Raw genomic sequence first — 16222 nt, 5'->3', positions numbered from 1 at the left:
ACGTCAGTAAAATCACTGCATGTTGATTGGCCGAGCTTTCATTCTGATCAGATTTCATTTTGGTATGCGTCACAAATCTCGGTCCATTTTGCTTTGTGTCAGTACTCATTCCTTGATCAACGAGAGAAGACCTTAGCAGTGCAATGTGAAAATAGCGGTTTGGAGTAATTATCATTATTAAGTGGTTAGGGCTCTGGACTCTTGACCGGAGGGTCGTGGGTTCAATCCCAGGTGAGGGACACTGCCTCTGTACCCTTGAGCAAGGTACTTTACCTAGATTGCTCTAAAAACCCAACTGTATAAATGAAAAAATAATGCGATATCTTGTAACAATTGTAAGTCGCCCTGGATGAGGGCATCTGCTAAGAAATAAATAATAATAATTAAGTAATTGTCACAAGGCTGGCTGAGTGCGACACGTCAGACCCGGAAGAAACACACAGACAGACGGTGGTGATGAGTAATGCTGAGTGCAATGGTGGCACTCAGCATTTAGTAAACGAAATAAAAGGGTTTTAAACACAAAACAGGACACGGCACTGGAGCCAAAATAAACAGGTAAACAAAACGAACTAACACACAAAACAAGTGGACGAACGTTAAACAAGTACCGTGCTGGCACTTCCAGCACGCTATAGCAATTGTTATTTCACCTTCACTGTATTTCTCCTTTCTCTCTCTCCCGTTCTCCACTCTCGAACACCCAACCCCGAGTGAGTGAAAACATGCTGCTTTTATGCAGTTGTACCGAGAGTCGATTGCTAGTCAATCATTCAATTGGAATCTCGGTACAACTGCACGTGAATTAATTAAGTGTACTCCCGTGACCACACATTACATTTTAACCAGCACGTGAAGTGATCTGTGCCATCCTCATGCCTAAATACAAATCTACATTTTTAAATACACGTGAAACACAGACCCGTTTATATCCCGTGTCCCAATCTGTATACACCAACAATAACACACGCAACATACAACATAGAAATGCACACAGGGGTGGAGCACATTGCCACAGTAATAAATTACTATCTGAATATTTGAACGACCATTGCTGCACATGAACTTGAAGGCAAAAATCCACGTCTGTGTTCGCCATAAATGACATAGTTGATAAATATTAGAAAAAATTAGCATAATGCATTTTGCCTGGCACCGATTTGCCACATTGCCAGAATTTGCATGAAATTTTCTAAAATGGCAAGTGATGTGTGGGACAGTAAGGATGAACATTAGAAAAACAGGATCAAGAAAGTGCTGCTTCAGATTTGGTAAGCGAGTCAGAATTGGGATACAGATGTCTGCATGCTTCACGCTTTGCAAACACTGGCCCAACTTGCAAGGTACATGTTAAGCATAGTGAGCAATGTTTTGTTTTGTTGTGGTCCTAGTATTTTCTGTTATGAAGACTGTAATAAACGAAAACCAAAACAGTGAGGTGTTTTTTCTTTGTACAATGCCCCCTTTTCTAAAACATTTTGAAGATTGTATTTAAGTTAAATGTGAGTTTTCACTTGCGTACATCTAAAAAAAAAAGGAAGTACACCAAAATAATGATAATACTTTATGAAAATGTGTCATGCCACTGTGCAGAAATAACAATACCAGGGATAAAAAATAAATCATGGTAATTAATCTAGACAGAAACAAAACAGAGAAGCACACAGAACATATTGCTGTAAGATAAGTAATAAGTACAAAATAAATAAAAGAAACAGGGATATAAATTCTAATCCAAGGCTAGTATTGTAGCATGGCCATTTCCTGTTGTAAGTACCCAGGGTCTGGAAAGTATGGGGATGATTTCAAAGTATACTATGGAGATGGTCAGGTACATCATTAGTAGTAGTAGTCGTAGTAACAAATTGAGGCGTATTTTAGCCCTTGTTGTACATTGTTTGACTTAGACATTTTTGTATCATTTTTTCAGAGCAGTTTTTTTTATACCATTTTTAATAACGTCATCCTTTTTTTAGGATATCTTGAAACAAAACCCTCTCTACAGCAGCTACTGCATAGTGTAATATTTCTTAATGCTTGTCATTTAAGGGTTAACTTAGTGTTATATTACAGTACATGACAGTGATATACAGAGGATAAAAAGCTTTCATTATGTTCAGCTTCCTTATTTAGGGTGAATTGGTTATAATTGATCAGTTATTTAAGGCTTACTTTGTATTTATAAACATATTGTGTACAGATATCTATACATTTTAAACGTATTTATTCATTGGCACTCAAATTGTCTACATTTTTTAATGTTTCCACCCAGCTGTGCATAGAGTACCTGCACTTTTTTTGTTGAGAATTTCACCCCTGGTCAAGAAGATATGGAGAGGTGTGGGAGGGTGCGGGTATTCACTGACACGGGAGACAGAAATGGTAGTTGACAACACCACACAGGTGCTCAGTTTTATTATTTTCTTTTTGTACTCTGGTGAGGTGTACTGATTTCGTTGAGCCCGTAGAGGGCGCTTGTGGTCCGTGGTCTGGCTACCAGCTATGGTATCCAGAACCAACGGGGAATACCACGGCAGGGTACTCAGCTGCAGTCCCGCACTCGCAGGTGCTCACAAATTATAAAAACGAAAAAGGCAAAAAGAAACAGGGAAAATAAAACACAGTAAGGAAAAACTACAAAATAAATGTGCTGCACTTCGCAGCGTGAATCTCCCCAGTCGCCGCTACCCGTACGACCCGGGACTCCGTCCTACACTCTGCTGTCTCCCTGAACAACAATACTGGGGCTGCCCAACGATCCCCCACTTTTCCCTTTCTTTCTTTAAAATTATTTTCTTTGATTTTTCTTTCCGGGCGTTTGTTATCCTCCCGTCTGTTGGTAGGCAAAGCGAGACCGCCTTGCTCGCTGTTCCAGTTTAAAGGGGCAGATCTGAGGAAACAACAGAGTGTTACTTTATAGGTTAGCAATCCCATTAAAGTCCGCCTCCCAGCCACTCAGAGAGGGGAAAAGCACACACACCCTCTTCCCCACCTCTCCGTGTCACCGCCATGACTGGCAGGCAGACCCAACGGGACTGCCGCCCCCTTCCTGCAGCATCGCGCATGCGTCAGACGGCCAGTCCAGGTCTCTCCCTGTTACAAGAGGAGAAATGCCTCAATAAAGAAATTGAAGTTACACCATTGCCCCTTGGGAAATAAATGATTGCATTTGTGTTGTATTATTACAGTAAATACACCTACACTACTGCCTCTACTTTACATAAAAGGACAAGAGCATATGAGATGGGAATTTTGCTACAAGTGACAGCTACATATTTACTATTGAAGTTTCACCATTAATGAAGTACCATAGGATACTGATGCAATGAAAATGCAGCAGTCTAAGTTTTACATCAATAGCTAATGGGGCACATACATAATGTTATTTACTGTTTAAATAGTAAGCAGATAGATTTGTTCATAGTAGTATTTTTCCTTGGGATAACAAAATACTGAGCTCAAGTCATTTGATTTCATAAAAACACCAGGTGCTCAGTAGAGTAGAGTTAAAATTGCCAAAATGAGTTGATTAAGAATCTGTATAACTAGTCATTTGAAAAGATATGATTAATTAATGCAAGAACAGCGAAAGATATGACCATGCCCTGTTTGAGTAATGAAGATTGTCTGGTTGCTATCAGCATGATTGAAGACGGCCTGTCTGTGAGAGAAGTTGCCTGGAGAATGTTCTGCTTCAACAATCAGCAGACTAGTCCAGAGAAACCAGGAAACCGGCTCTGTGAGGGACAGGCCACATCCTGGAAGGCAGAGGGTCACCACACAGGCCTAGGACCGTCACATCTGACTGATCCATCTGTGTAATTGTTTTTTAGACTGCAGTGGCTTGCAGCACGAGAAATTCCAGGAAGAAATAAACCGCCCATCAGCAGAATGACTGTAGCTCGCCGTCTGCATGAATATGATTTGCATGCTCGGAGGCCATTCAGGGGTAACATGTTGACAGCTGAGAGATGAAATTGCCGTCTTCTCTGGGCCGGAGAACATCTGAGGTGGCGGCAGAGAGAGTGGACTAATGAGTCTAATACAGCATTTGTGGGACCAAATCGCCAGTGCCATCCACAGGAGACAACCGCGACCAGCCAACCTTCCCCAGCTGGCTGCAGCTACACAGGAAGAGCGGCGGAACATCCCACAGCAGTCTATCCAGAGGCTGATCAGGTCTATGCATCAACGCTGCCAGGATCGTGTTAATGCTCAGGGAGGTCATACCTGATATTAACTTTGTAATGTTTTCATTTTGACTGTGTCACATTTCATACTGAAAACTTATTATGATTCTTTGATCTGTATTTTTGTTCACATTTTCTGTGATTTTGTTTGATATCTATGTTTAAAATATTTGATTAAATCCATTAGACCTGAGTGTTGCGTTTCTTTTGTGCATCAGTATATTTGCTAAAATAAACTGTCTATTGACAAAGTCTTGTCTTTTCCATGTGTATCAAATCCTATGCAACTTTGCTCATATTGAGTTTACTTTTCATACATTGCACCCTGCTTTTAAAGTGATCGCAATCTTTAAACAACTTCAGTTTTCAGCATGTTGTTTAAAGATGGCACTCACATTAAAAAAAGATGGAAAAAAGTGGGCCTACAAAGGATCCATTAAAGGTGAAACAACATCCACAGTAAATACATGTAAGGCAAGATACTATCTTATAGACTCTTGTCCTTTAGATTTAATTCTTCAGAGGAAATACAGTAGAAAGATGCCTAACCCTATAAAATAGCTGAATCAGTGGTTCTGAAAGGTTGACAAGGAAACATAGAATAATCGAAGCCAGTCCATCTTCATTCAAAGTTACTGCTGAGATTATTCAGCAATTTTTAAAAAATAGTTCAAATATGTTCAAAAAACAAATACAGAAAAAAGGGTTTTATAGCATACCATTGTATAAACCAGAATCTGCCTTTACAAGTTTTTCCTTTGTTTACCATAAAAAAAAGAATTGTGTGCTTATTTCAATCACATAGTACATAATGACACCCATACAACACAATTTGAAATTGGCTAAATCCTTTATTTGGGAATTGGTCCACACCAAAAACTGTCATGAGTTTAACCCCTCAACACATTATTGTAATTTTACACTACCCAAGACTGACTGCAAATACATTTGGATATATTTAAAGCTTAATTTAAATGTTTTTAAGAAAAGGGTTTTTTTTTCAAAAGGATAAAAGTAATGCACAACAAGTAAAATTGCAAAGCTTTAACCACTAGCAACACAAAGTGCAACTTAATACAACTTTAGAGTCTACAACGTGAATGACTTCGCAACAAAATTGCTTTCACTTGGTGAGAAATCCATCAGCAAAGCATCAGTTAGCGACTGAAATGCACTACAGTCAGCACACGAATATCCCTTACCCAGATACACGTCAGTCGCGTTTTACCGCCCTTGTATTAAGAATAAAAACAATCTCAGTTTGTTTATATATATATATATATATATATATATATATATATATATATATATATATATATACACACACAGTATATATACACAGTATATATACAGTGCCTTGCAAAAGTATTCAGACCCCTCACCAATTCTCTCATATTACTGAATTACAAATGGTACATTGAAATTTCATTCTGTTTGATATTTTAATTTAAAACACTGAAACTCAAAATCAATTATTGTAAGGTGACATTGGTTTTATGTTGGGAAATATTTTTAAGAAAAACAAAAAACTGAAATATCTTGCACTGTGTGTATATATATATATATATATATATATATATATATATATATATGTAACAAATTAATGCACTTACAAGTCACGCGCAATTTCCAATTCCTTCACCAGTTTTCTGACACAAAGCCCATCTCTCAATGTTACAGTTTACCTGAATATCCGTCATAGCCCGCGTTAAAAAAAAAAAAAAAACACTAATGCCAAATCAGTCTGTCTTATATTGTGCAGTTACACAGCGTTTCTTCCAGTTTCACTGGACGAAAATGCAGCCAAAACACAGCGCACGAGACAAGCTAGGGTAATGTAACAGTTAATCATGAAACAATTTTAGATACTGTGATGTACTTTTTCTTTTTTTTCTGATCTTTTGTTGCTTTTGTGCATTTCCATTTGCAAGTGAACTGTGACATTAGGGCCTTATCTATTCTGCAATTTTGAATACGGACTTTGGATACTGTTTTAATTCTGGAAACTGCATAAATTGCATTGCCTTTTACGTTTATCTGTGCATGGATATCATTTAGATTTCATTTTGCTGTTAGGTCGTTAATTGTAAATTTTACATAGGCCTACCGCTACAATACGTACCGGATTTAAAAGTACAGTATGTGCTGTAATACTATTAAGTTAACGTGTAGTCTCTTTTGTTTTGGCAAGTGACATTTTCAAAATCATATCGTTCTGAATTAAAATGCTACTCCTAAAGCGCTTTGTGATGGTGGTCCACTATCAAAGGCACTATATAAAATAAAGATTGATTGATTTATTGATTGATTGATTCTGTTAAAAATGTAGTACTGTACCAACAAAACCAATGCAGTACATCTAAATGGAAGCATACCTATTTTAAAACGCAGTCCTTTCAGATATGTATTTTTAATATTGTCCGTTTTTCAGGGAACACAAAAAAGATGCAATGGTTGGAACGGACCAAAATGAAATAATCAGATATGCGTCACACTGAAGTCAAAATTTTATATGTTTGTTTAGTGGATGGAAAGCAAATCAACGTGTGGGTGGGAAACATAATTGCTGTGTTGTGCCATTGTTTTGCAAACTGCTGGAGACTCACCTCAAACACCCTTGCAAATTCCTCCAGCTGAGCTGTCGGCCATCATGATTTGACTCAACCTTTTTATAACCTTTGTTACCAAGTGCGTGGTCTTAAAGTTTAACTTAAAGTTTAAATGTAAATACGTATTTTATAAAGGAAGCTCGTCTTTATTGTCTGATATTCTACTTGGCCCCTCTGGACGTTGTCAGGACACCAACATGTCAAAATGTGTTGGCACTGGACCGATGAATATTCCATACCACTGGCAGCCACATGATACCTTTATAAATAGCACTGCTCCTGATGTGTAACCAGTCTGATATTTTTGTCAACTGTGGCAAAAGTGACTATCTCTATGCAATGAGTGTAGGGTTGCCAACTTTCCATTTTTCCAAAACCGGACAAAATTAGCAATGCGAGTGAAGCAGTCACGGGGAGTGGGGTGCTGAGCACAAAACCTGAGAATGCCAGAGAAGCCATCTGGGGTTGGGGGCTTAATAAGAGCTAATGAAATAGTATAGTTAATGTTGGGGGGGAAGGGGAGCTACAGATGATTACCGGGAAGTCTTTTACTGAATGATGGCAGGAAGTTACCCAGATTAACAACAGACAGGCATATCTGGGAAGTTACCCAAATTAACAACAGACAGGCGTATGCTAGCAGATTGCAGAATTTATCTACCTCAACCAGAAAATATTGTTCAACAGAGATATGGGCAGGCTATGTAATCCTATCAAACTAAAATAAGTACACTGCACTCAACCCACTCCAACTTTCAGTCAGGTCACCTTCATGGAGGAAGGGCACATAAACTGCATCTAATCACACCCTGATCAGCCACAAGCTTCTGTCTGGGAAATCACGTGCCTGGCATTACTGAAGTTGAGAGCAAGTGGAAGTAGTACTAAATGTGTCATAGGCCTCATACACACACAGCCTAAATGCGTTTGCGAGTTCACCTTTTGTTCTTAATATGGTTTAAGTACACACGCCCTGTCCACACTATGCCTTTTAAACTTGTTTAAAAGTGCTAAATACGGTTAGCATCCACACTAAATAGAGTTTAATACCGTACTCAAGAACCGGACTGGAGACCACCTCGGCGTAGTCTCGAGTCCGGTTCTAATTAGATCGCATCACGTAGTGCGGTTTGTCACTGTGGACGCTGTAATACAAAACTACATTTTTTGTGTATCCTCCAATATCCCAAAATGCTTTGTGACATATTTGGCTAAATAGAGCAGGCGCCTGAAGGACTTGCTATCAGTGTACACTCCGCACTAGGTATTCATTTTTATGTTTAAAAGAAAATCTGTCTGGACATATCTGATAAACTAGTGGGGAAAATAACAAAAGCACAATGTTAAATTAGGCGACAGCAAAAATTATATGTGAGTTAAAAGTAGGATCGGGGATGAACAATTCACGTCATTTGTCAGCTCTTTTTTAAATAAAATTAAGGGGACCACAGGCTCAGGCAAGATATGAAGATAAAAGCAAAGATTGTTTTGTAATTTGTTTAAAAGGGATGTCACCTGATTAAAAATAAAACCTGAAAATGTCAAGCCTTACTTGTGTGTGCTCAGATTCTGCTGGTGTTTGTGAAGTAAAGGTAGTGCTCTGGTGGTTAAGGCTGGCTCCGTGGCTGCAGCCCCTCGCTCCTACTCCTCCTCTATGAACACAAAACAAAACAGCACGTAATACAAACAAAGAGCTCCGGCTGATCGCTCAGCTTCTTAGCACAAGGCGAGATACTGACGCACTGAACCCTGATACTGAACCCGTCGCCATGGTTTCTCCAATAGAGGGCCAGGCCGCAGCTGATTGCAATGGAGTCGTTCTCTATCACATATCTCACCCCTCAGAGTGATGCCGAAGGAACACTCGGCCAACTCTACATTCCCCAATGGTCCCCCCTCCCTCGAAAAAAAATCTGCATTTTGATGCTCCTTACCCGCACGATGTTTCACTGTATAGTGGAAGGGTTCAGCGCCAGATACCACCGAGTTATCCTAGCGTTACTGTCCTTCATCGTATGTAACCACCTTAAGGAGCATGATCAGTGATAAGAGAGAAAGAACGTCCTAACAAGTAATAGCGAAGAGCGTGAGTAGCCCATTTGATGGCTAAACACTCCTCCTCAATGAGAAGGAGTAGTTGATCTCCCTACGAGCCATTTTTTTGCTCAGGTAAATGATAGGGTGTTCCACTCCATCAACTTGTTGGGACAGGACCGCCCCCAGACCAATGTCGGAGGCATCGGTCTGAAGGATGAACTATTTGCTGAAATCTGGTGAAATCAGAGCGGGAGCTTGGCAGAGTCGCTTCTTAATCATATCAAATGCCTCCTGACACGCCCTGTCCATTTAACTATTTTTGGAGCAGCCTTTCGGGTTAGATCTACCAGGGGGTTGCCTATGGTGGCACACTCGGGGATAAAACGTCGATAATAGCCGACTAACCCCAGTAGTGATCTCATCTGTGACTTGGTTCTCAGGATCGCTGTCTCCACCAGCGCCTGGACTTTGGAGGCGATCGGCCTCACCCGGCCCTTACCCATAATGTAGCCAAGATATTATGTCTCTTGTTTGCCAAATGCACACTTGCCCAGCTTGGCTGTTAGCCCTGCCTCCCTTAGAGACGGTAGGATGGCTGAAAGTCTAACAATATGCTCCTTCCAGGTGAGCTAAAAATCACCACATCATCAATGTACGCGGCTGCGTACTGATGGTGAGGAGCTAAGACCTGGTCCATCAGTCTCTGAAAGGTGGCGGGAGCTCCATGCAACCCAAAGGGCATGGTCCAGAAATGGAACAAGCCATCTGGGGTAGAGAAAGCAGTTCTCTCTCGAGCCCTGAGTGAGTGGAATTTGCCAGTATCCCTTCGTCGAGGAGCTCATCCACTTGGGGCATTGAATATGCATCGAACTTGGAGATGGCATTAACCTTTCGAAAGTCCACACATAATCGAGTAGAGCCGTCCTTCTTGCCCACCATCACGATAGGACTGCACCACTCGCTCCGGGAAGGTTGAATGACTCCAAGCTCGAGCATACCCTCCACCTCCTTGTGAACGGGACCCCTGCGACTCTCTGGGATCCGGTACGGTCTCTTCCGGCCCCTGACACCTGGTGGAGTAATAATAGCATTTGAAATAACATTAGTTCTGTTAAACCTCTTCACTAACTGGTAAAGCTCGCGTTTCTGATCCGGAAGTAACTGTTCCCCCATCGGAATATGAGTTGTAGCTGGTGGATTGACAGTGGGACCAAAATCCTCTTCTAAACTGTCACCAGCTATAAATAGGGCCTCCCTTTCATTCCAGGGTTTTAACAAATTAATGTGATAAATTTCGGTCTTATTCCGGCGATCAGGTTGTCTAATTTCATAATTTACATTACCAATCCCCCGTATCACCTCATATGGCCCCTGCCAATTAGCATACAACTTAGATTCTGATGTGGGAAGTAGCAACAGTACTTTATCACCTGGCCGAAAATTCGTGCTTGTTTGTTGTACTGTTGCTCCTGGCGATGCTGAGCTAGTTTTAGGTTTTCTTGTGCCAAACGACCAACCAATGCTAGGCGGTTTCTTAACATGATTACATACTTGACTACGTTTTTTGAAGCTTTTGTTTGCACCTCCCACCCTTTTTTCACCAGATCATGGGTACCCCGTGGTTGCCTCCCATACAGCAGCTCAAAGGGAAAGAACCCAGTTGAACTCTCTTACTGCAAACATCAGGCAGGGGAGGAGTGTAGCCCAATGTTTCTGCTCTTGGTTGACAAACCGCTTCAGCATCTGTTTCAAAGTCTGATTAAAACGTTCCACCAAACCATCCTTCTGCGGGTGATAAACGGAGGTTTGAATGGACTTAATTTGCAACAATTTATATAATTCCTTTAAACACTGTGACAAAGTTCGTTCCATGATCAGTGAGGATTTCTTTTGGAATCCCTACTCTTGCTATAATCTGCACTCGAGCAATCGCTACGGCACTAGTGGATCTCAATGGTACTGCCTCTGGATATCTGGTCGTGTAGTCCACCACTACCAAAATGTGCGTAAATCCAGAGTCAGACTTGCTCAATGGACCCACTATGTCTATAGCAATGCGTTCAAAGGGAACTGAGATCAGGGGCTGTGGGACCAGCGGGGTCGGGCGAACCCGTCCCGGCGCTACTTGCTGGCATTCTGGGCATTCCGCTACATATCGCGCCACCTCACTAAAAACTCTCATCCAATAAAATCGAGCCAATATTTGTTCCCGAATCTTATCGATACATAAATGGCCCAAACAGAGGACATCATGAGCCAACCGCATGATCTCACGTCAAAAAGACTGGGAAACGAATAATTGTGTTACAATCTGACTTGTGCTCGTGGCTTGGGATACTCTATATAGTAAGTGTCTGACAATAATGTGGTGGGGATATGTAAGAGGCCGGTTATCCTCTACATTCTTCCCCTGGATAGACAGAACCTGCACCCAGATGTGTGCCAGTGAGGGATCGTTCTTTTGCTCCAACACTAGGTCCACATCTTGGTCCCAGAATTTCGGGATATCGAGCGGAGCTAAAGTAGCTAGAGCACTGGGGGCCTCAGTAACCCACCCCCGCAGGTCAAACTGAGTCCCGATCCCCTTTCCCTTACATTTGACAGATTCTGAGGTTTTCCCCACCAAACCCCAGCCTTGTTTCATTGACGTTCCTTCCCATCTTTCAACCCTCCGCTCTCTTTTTGTTTTTTTGGGGCGAAATCGAGAATGGAACAGATCAGTGTGCAGCAGAAAAATATTCCCAATAGCTTCCCCTGCTGCTCCCATGGTCTTACCGGAGACTGGCTTTACCGTTTTATTAATCATACTGTCAAAATGCGGCCAGTCTCGACCCCAAATAACTGGATATGGCAACTTCTCTGCCACAGCCACGATTATGCAGCGGGTATGACATCCAACTGTCAAATCTAATTTAGTGAGGGGGTAGTCCTTGTTATCCCCATGGATACAGGAAATTACCACAACCCCCCGTGACCACCAAGGTACCCCCATCAATAGAGCTTTTGTAATCAAAGTTTGCCCACGTCCTGAGTCCACTAATGCGTGGGTGCTCACATCACCAACCTGTACATTAACATAAGAACATAAGAAAGTTTACAAACGAGAGGAGGCCATTCAGCCCATCTTGCTCGTTTGGTTGTTAGTATCTTATTAATCTCAGAATCTCATCAAGCAGCTTCTTGAATGATCCCAGGGTGTCAGCTCAACAACATTACTGGGGAGTTGGTTCCAGACCCTCACAATTCTCTCTGTGAAAAAGTGCCTCCTATTTTCTGTTCTGAATGCCCCTTCATCTAATCTCCATTTGTGACCCCTGGTCCTTGTTTCCTTTTTCAGGTCAAAAAAGTCCCCTGGGCCGACATTGTCTATACCTTTTAGGTATACAAGGCCCCTCCCAATCATTATCTCTGGACTTACCTGGTGCTGCCAGGGCATAATGGGAGGTCACCCCAAACTCCATTACCGCCGGACAATTCCTGGCGAGGTGGCTGATCTCCTGGCAGCGGTAACAGGTGGGGCGAAAGGGCGCCCACAGAGCTTGCGTGTCCCGCTGCCGGTTCGACAGTGGGGAGGGGTTCTCTGCTCTTACCCCGCTGGGGGTCGTCCTCGATCTCCATTGTGTTGGAGGGAGGCCGCCCATGGGGTGACGTTGCAGTGCTGGTCCGTGGGTAGTGGGGGTGAAACACGGTGGTGGTGGTCCCGCCACTTGTGGCTTGTTGGAGGCTGAAGCAGGTATGGCAACCACTGGAGGGGTAGGCAGGGCATCCTCGAACCCTTCAGCCAATCTGACTTCTGCATCCAGCGTGGTGGGACGGTGACGGCTGACCCAGTTCTGCGTGTCTGGCCCCAGCACCTTTATGACTGCTCAATGGCTATGAGTTCAGTCACTTTTTCAGTATCATTGGTGCCAGGTTATCCCCAAACCATGACACTACCACCACCATGCTTGACCGTTGGTATGAGGTTCTTACTGTGGAATGCAGTGTTTGGTTTTCGCCAGACATAACGGGGCCCATGTCGGCCAAAAAGTTCCACTTTTGACTCATCTGTCCATAGAACATTGTTCCAGAACTCTTGAGGATCATCCAGTTGCTTTTTGGCAAACTTGAGATGAGCATTCATGTTCTTAGTGAGCAATGGTTTCCGCCTTGCTACTCTGCCATGAATCCCATTTTTGCCCAGTGTCTTTCTGATGGTGGAGTCATGAACACTGACCTTAGCCGAGACGAGAGAGGCCTACAGATCCCTGGATGTTGTTCTAGGGTTCTTTGTGACTTCCTGGATGATTTTATGCCTTGCTCTTGGAGAGATTTTGGCAGGACGGCCACTCCTGGGAAGATTAACTACTGTCCCAAACTTTCTCCATTTGGATAATATGACTCTACTGTGGTTCGGTGGAGACCCAGAGCCTTAGAAATGGCTTTGTAACCCTTTCCAGACTGATAGGCATCAACAACCTTTTTCCGGAGGTCTTCAGGAATTTCTTTTGTTTGTGGCATGATGTGCCTCTAGAACCTGTGTGCTGACAAATTCACTCTGATGGTAAGGGACAAAGTTAGTCAGATTTATATTGGGAAGGGCTGGCCCAAATCAGGCCTGGTTGTTAACCAAAGTACTCAAACAGCTCACCCTAATTATCCCTTTAATTGGGTTGAGTTAACTAGGGGGGTGTAGCAGGGCGAGTGCCCTGCACGTGTGTATTTAGTGTTGGTTATATAATTTGTATGTGGAATGGGTTTATTTTGTGTCATTTTGGGAGCTGATTTGTTTAATTGAATCATTGTTTACAGACGGACGCTCGATGGAGACTTGCTGCCTGCTAGGCTTGGTTGAGGGGAAGGGCAGCAGGTGATTGGCTGGGCTGGACCTCAATCAGCAGGTGGGCGGGTCTTGATCGAGTGTCCGTCAGGTTAAAAACATCCGCGGGAGATGGTTCAGGGCTGCTGCAAGGCCTGCCGTTTTCACGGCACCTTTGATTTATAGTTTGTGGGATTGTGTTTTATTTTGCACTTTTTGTACAGCTTGATGTACTAGTCCTCTGTGCATTACCATCGCTGGTAACGTCACATGACCATCTTTATTTTACTTTCGTTTTGTGTTTGTTTGTTTGTGAATAAAACCTGCGCGCCTGTGCCGGCGTTTTCAACACCACCACCTCTGTCTCTCTGTATGCTTGAACAGCGGCTACCCACACGCGTGACACGAGGAAGACCCTGTCACAGGGGGCAATAACTTTTTCACACCTGAAGATTGCATGTTTGATTACCTTGCACACCAAACAAATGAAAGAAGCACCAAACTTTGGTGTTATTTTTTTCTCTCAGACTCCCCCTATACCACTACAACCCACAAAAAAATCTGACGAAATACAACGTGAAAAATGTGCAAAGATGCAGAAAATCAGACAGGGGGGAAATACTTTTTCACGGCTATATCTATCTATCTATCTATCTATCTATCTATCTATCTATCTATCTCTATATATCTATATATCTATATATCGGTGCCTGATGAGCAAAGTTGATTTTGTAATATTGATAAATAGTAAATTCATAACAATGGTAAATAGTGCATACATATAATATACTTTTTTTTTTAATCAAAGTACAGTTGTATAATATTCTGTTGTAAGAAAAAAGAAAGTATTTTTTGGTTTTGCAACATAAATAAAACAATATGGACAATTTGCGTCTGCAATCGCCACAGTGCAACCGCAACTCATTTTTCCACCGATACCAAATGTGTTTTGGCACTCCAGGAAAGGACTCAGTAAATGACAAAGATGCATATAGGACTCTGTAACAGCGCGAGCAGCCCTGTACATTGTTTTGTTTATTTTAATTTAGAACGGAGTCCCCTCCGCCGCTGTGCAGATTATTGTTTTGTGTTTATTATGATTTAGTAATGTTTTGTATATTTATATGACGGCGAGTGCCACGGGGCTTATTATTATGATTTATTTATTGTAATTTGTGACGGCGTACCGTCGTGTTATTGTTTTGTTTATTTTTAAAACATGTTCTGGCAGAGGCGAGATTGGTGCTCGTCCTCTGCCAGGAATAATTAAACTCGTGCAGAAGGTGGCCATCTCCCGAATTAATTAAGTGATTCATTTTGTTGCTAATCACCCTGCCACAGACTCCTTAGACATACGTTTTTAATCCAGTCATTTGGAGACCACTTTAGTCGTTCCCACCAGCCTTCTGGTCGGAACATCGCCTAAATGTTTAGATCTACCGTCATAGCATTGCAGATCGTCACCACTGTATATTAGCAGTGCAGAAAAAACAAAACGGCGCCTCCACTGGTTTTAAAAGCAAAGCTGTGCTTGACGAGCTCTTGATCGATTACGTACTGTATTTTCTTCCAAAAGCATAAACAAAAACACAGCCTCCATGCTGCCACCACACAAACCTAACAAGTGTTGTGTAATAGTGGTCCGAGTTCAGTTAGTTTAAACTGTGAATGCACTCTCTTCAGTAATGAAAGGCGTGTGTGTACAACAAACAACCACAGCGAGTGCAGTTTGTTAATACGGTTGTCGCGCTAACAGTGTGTGTGTGCACTGTACGAGGCCTAAGTCCATTAACAATAATAGCCAATACAGACAGAAGTAATCACTGACAAATTGTGGAGGGTATCATTGTGGTTATATGCAATGCAGATATGTTATGTTATTATTTTCAAACATTTTAGGTCCTCAAGCATATTAATCACTGGTCACAAGTTCACTGGTCACAAGTTCAATCACCATTAGGGGTCAGTCTTTTCCATAAAATTGCTCAGTCAGTCTTAACTACCCACAAGCATAATTATGGGGAACATTTGACCCCTCCACACACGTAACCACACATATTGTTCCAGAAAATTAAATAACGTTTAAATACAAAAAACTTACTGGGTCGCCAAACTGTCGTCGGAAACTCTGCTTAAAAACTTTTCCTCATCCGATCCCCCACGCTGTAGGCACTCAGGCAACGTGCAAGCAATTGTGTTGTGGAATGGACATTTTTCAGCTGCTCTCATGTCAGGGAATTATATGAGCATAGGACCGTATGATATGGGTAACACGGCCAAACTTTTGGCCCACCACCTTTCTTACTTATTGAGTTTACCTACATTTATATATATATATATATAAATCTGCAAACTATAATATATATTTAATAGCTACCTCGGTTAACGAAGGCAGGTGCATCACACAGAGCGAAGCAATCCACAGACTCGTAGAGAGCGGGTGCGTACCCGGGTCCTGTCGTACTAAAGCATAGCGCCGATACCGCTGTACAAAAGCAACGTCTCCTTAGTAACGAGCGTATTGATGATTTGCACATATGTCACCAAATCACGTTATCTAAGTGTGGTCGGCCATTTTGGACGTCAAA

General features: G+C 42.1%; 1 long non-coding RNA gene across 1 annotated transcript in view; it reads right to left on the bottom strand.

The window, feature by feature from the left end:
* LOC131698763 (uncharacterized) overlaps positions 1-15924 on the bottom strand; it is a 32743-nt gene extending 16819 nt beyond the window's left edge. The window contains exon 1 of the long non-coding RNA XR_009307773.1: positions 15736-15924. This is a non-coding gene — a long non-coding RNA (uncharacterized LOC131698763). The remainder of the gene's footprint in view (positions 1-15735) is intronic.
* Positions 15925-16222: the final 298 nt, after the last annotated feature.

The sequence above is a fragment of the Acipenser ruthenus genome, chromosome 19 (genome assembly GCF_902713425.1).
Source record: "Acipenser ruthenus chromosome 19, fAciRut3.2 maternal haplotype, whole genome shotgun sequence".
Taxonomy (NCBI): Eukaryota; Metazoa; Chordata; class Actinopteri; order Acipenseriformes; family Acipenseridae; genus Acipenser; species Acipenser ruthenus.
The sequence above is the reverse complement of the archived record's forward strand: the minus strand, read 5'-3'. Positions and strand labels throughout refer to the sequence as shown.